We start from the raw sequence: 4609 nt of genomic DNA, 5'->3' as shown, positions 1-4609 counted from the left end.
TTATCTGCTTTCAACATTTTATTTCAGGTATGCGAATGCTCATGAGGAGTTTGTATCCCTACAGCAAATACATCAGAGTGATGTGGCTGGGTCCCACAGGTTTTCATTGCTGCATTGTTTGCCAGATAAACAGTGCCTCTGTGTTTTCAATAAATTAAATATTTCTAATGAATTTTAATAGAAACATGTTTTGTAACTAAAATATTTGACCAACCTACATAAGATTTAGCTGTACCAATCAGTTCTTGCATTGCTGAAGCTAAATGCAGACCTTTTGACGAACCTTGAAAAACAAACAGAAAAACAAACAGAAGACACAATTTCTTGCACTTTTTTTCCTCAATTTTTTGCACATTAGAAGTAACAACCCAACCTTATTTGTGACTTCTACTCTCTCCTTAACTATACAGGACCTATTATTGTATGGTCCTAAGGGCCTTCATAAGTTTCAGACAAGGAAGAAAATGTCTAGTCAGACTTCAGTAACAATTTTTAAGAGTTAGCAGTTTAATCTTGGAAAGGCTATTTATTTTTGCAACTTCTATGTTATGTGTCATAGTTTAATCCCTTTCCCAAATATGAGAATCTATACATGGACATATATTCATATATGTATATATACACCTGGATAATTTATACATCCCTGGCAACTTGAGTAGGAAGCAGAAGCCGTACCATTTAACAGAATCCTTCGTGCCCCTAATCTCCCTTATCCCCAAACCCAAAATCAAGCTTAAACTCTCGTTTTTCTAACATTGTCTTGAACTATCACATCCACTTTTACTTTCTCTTGTATTTTCCCATCACGTACATACAGATTCTTAGTGGGGGAGGAGAAAAAACAAAAAAGTTAAATTCAAAACACAGAAGATACTGACACTGACAAACCCAAACAACATTACTTAGATTTGTTTCAAACTACTGTTATTCAGATGAGGATACCCAACCTGCATGAACTTATTTTTAATGAAGACATTTTATGCTAAAAATAGCCCAAGAGGGAACCTTATGTGAAGACATATTAAAAAAAAAAAAAAAAAGAGATAAATAGCTAGTTTCTTGATGCAGCAAAAAGCACACACTGCCTCAGAAGACCTACTGATAAATACAAACCCCCAAAACCCCAAACAACAAAGAAAAAAAAAGAGTCCTAGTGTTAGGTTACAAATCACTGGTAATTACAGCTGCAAATCTTTATGTATATATTATTAATATTCCCTGAGTTCATATACAAATTAAGGCCTACTCTGTAATTCACCTCTATGTAAAATCTAAAAGCATTTGGTGATAAACAGCAAATGTTTTCCATTAGTGAAACTCTTGCTTTCTGAAGTGGTTTGTATTAGTTGTTGTCAGAGACATGACAATGCCTAGCACTATGCTGAACAAGCAAGGACAGTAAATTCAGTTTTCGTAATTGGTATTTGAGCAAGCAAAACACAGGATTAGTATGGCTGCACACACACAATGTGTGTTGTACTTTTCTGCATCAGTGTAACTACTCTGGGTAGCCCATAGTCTAGTTTGGGAAACAACAGCAGGATATTCCAGTCTGCTTTTGTTATGGTAGCCATTATCTCAGATTTATTTATTTATTTTTTTAAAACAAAACACCATGTTACCTGTTTATGTTAGGCTCTCAGGTGAATGACCATATTTTTATAAGTTTTTTCATTTTGTGATTCATCTGGTTATTCTTTTTCCATACCTATCGTAGCCTTTCTCAGAGTTGCCTGTTCTATGCAATACATTGTATTGCTTTCTCTGGTATACTAATAATACCAAGACAAAATATTACTTCATATTGGCCTTCATGACATTATTTATTGAACCTCTCTCTTGTTACACTTGCTGAAAAAACGCATTAAAATGCAGGCTACATGGAGTCTTCTGCTGACTGCATCAACACCACGGGCATATGTAAGCTATTCAAATAATTCAATCAAGTCTATTGAACATAAAATTATTCCGTTGCGTTAGACATCAGAAATTTTTACCTGTAAGTGAATGTCTTGAAATTTTCTTCTTACTGAAACTGTATCGGTATCACTTTCTTCACCTACAATTTGAAAATAAATACTACATAAAACCTAGTTGAACTCAAAACCAAACCAGAAATGTTTTTAAACACACCCTGTATGACTCATTTGCTAACAGGTTTCATTTTAGAAAACTCTTTTCTACACTAAAACTGTTTATCTGTATTACCTTTCCATTTCAAGTCAAATTTAAAAGCATGGCTTACAGAGTCCTAAGTGGCATGAGTGGAACAAAGAGTGGAGATAACTTGTTTGCAACCAGTTCTTCAAGATTTACGCTAACAATTTCAGATGGGAAATATTTTCTAAGTACTGAACGGCAAGATTCACTATTAATTAAGGTATCGTTCCCACTTATTTCCTACTACATTCCTAAATTTCCCAACAAAGACAGTGAGGACCTTCTACTATGCTTCCTTTTCCTAGTTGCTTCTTGTCAAGACTGCCTTAGAACTGCCAAGGCAAGAAATAAGACAGACTTAATAATATTAAAAAGCAAGTCCAAATCTTCCAACTTAATTTTTAGGTATTCTATGTGGTATGTTTGTGAATGAAACACAATAAAGCATTTCTTTGCTAGGTGTATCAGACCTTCCAATTCATCACTAGCTAAAGCCTTAGTCTTTCATGATCAGAAAACATGTAGCTGCATTCTAAGTTCTCATTTCTGAAATTCCCTGGCTGTTATATCGTTGTCCCATGATCGTGTTCATCACAGGGAGGGAAAGGGGAAAGGAGAATACCCCTGAAAATGGAAAAAAAGAGTGAAAGATCTGGTTATGATACCTACGACATCGCTGCCTCTTGACACTATCCCTAAATTATTAAAAAGCGAATGAAAATATATTCCAACTTATCCCATCTTCCGTTTTTGTCCCCTGTCACTGCAGTCGTCACCTAAAGCTTTGTGGACACCTGCTGCCATAGAGCTAAAATAAAGACACATATGAAAGAAACTGTATCTTTGTGGGAAACAACACAATTTCACATCATCTGGTGAAAATGTTGAGCAAACGGAGGGTCGTCTTTGACAGTTTACCTGACCCCAGCAGAATTGTTTTATTAGAACTGAAACCCATACTTGTCAGATTATCAAAGTTTCTTCCCACATGACTAAAAGAAAAAAAAGTTATCACTTTATCCACAGGAAACCAGTTACCAAGCATCAATAGTGGAGGAAGCAGTGAAAATGTTAATGTTATCATCTGGAAAAGTTTCAGCCTCCAATTGCTGCTCTAACAGCTGATACTCGCTTTCTGCCATTCAGTATTCTTTATCCAGTAGAACTGGGCACAAATCTGGCACACTGCTCCCTAAACGGTCAGAAATTACTAGACTGCTATAGAAATGAGAGGTTCTTGTATAAAGGTAACTCAAGTGTCCAAGAATGGTTGACTCCATCATGTCAATTACAAGTTCTTAGAAATAGGTTGTATCATACAACAAGTTGATCTGCATACAAACTGAATATCCTTCTAGGTGTGAAACATCACAAAAGTGTAATTTTAAATATGTTTTCAATGTATTGTCAATCATACTTCAAATCACTAGAACGTTATTAGCAGAGGATCACGGCACGGCACAAAACAGAAAAAAAAAACAAGTATCTGCTCCAGGGATCCCTGAAGTGTTTTTAAGGGCCAAACGGGAAATTCAGGAACACCTTTGTTGCTCAAGTGCAGGAGAGAGAGGAAAAATGAAAACTTCCACCTTTCTCTCTGAAAAATTTGACCAATAATACAGGAAGTTATTTCACTGGAAATGCACTCAATACAATGTTATCTAAAGGATATATCACTACCTAGAAGAGATATCTTACAGAAGAGTTGAACATATTAGTAGGGAGGTAACTGTAACTATTAAGTTTTGACTTTGATACAATCTTCTGAACTTGAATACACTTAGATAAATATACAACGCAGATTGAACTTTCCCCTTTCTCTCCAAATTAATTATTCTGTGATACTACCCTAATAGATACAGGGAATTGTTCAGATATCACTATAATTTGCTGTGCTACTTCCTGTGAAACCAAAGGAGGTAGACCTAATAATTTTCCCAATTAAGGGAAGACCAGTACTTTCATGTACAGGTGAGAGCTGTTTGGTTTATTTGTACCTGCTGTTGATAGGCTTTGCATACTTTCAGAACAAAAGTACTGTATAAAACCTGGAAGAAACACTGCCTTCGCTAAGAAGTGTCTCTGAATGAATACTAAAGATGGAAAAAACCTGCTAAAACTAAAATTTTAGCTAAAGCAGCTAGAAATACTCTTTTTTCTTAAGAGTTGGCATGTCCTATTGCTAACCTTTTGTATATTAAAAAAACCCAAACACACACACACAAAAATAAATCCTCTCCAGTCTCTTCATAGAACATTTACAAGAGGAGGAGGAGGAGGAGGAGTGGATAATCATATTATCGCACACTGCTATGAAGCTACCAGAGTCTGAACTGCATCACTCATTTATCCCATGAGTGCAAAAGACACAAAGGACACTTAAAGAAGCTAAGCTACAGACGCCTCTGAAATTCGTTTCCTGTATTTCACTACACGGGTTGAGAAAACA

The sequence above is a fragment of the Columba livia genome, assembly GCF_036013475.1.
Source record: "Columba livia isolate bColLiv1 breed racing homer chromosome W unlocalized genomic scaffold, bColLiv1.pat.W.v2 SUPER_W_unloc_5, whole genome shotgun sequence".
Taxonomy (NCBI): domain Eukaryota; kingdom Metazoa; phylum Chordata; class Aves; order Columbiformes; family Columbidae; genus Columba; species Columba livia.
Note: the sequence above shows the minus strand (reverse complement) of the source record.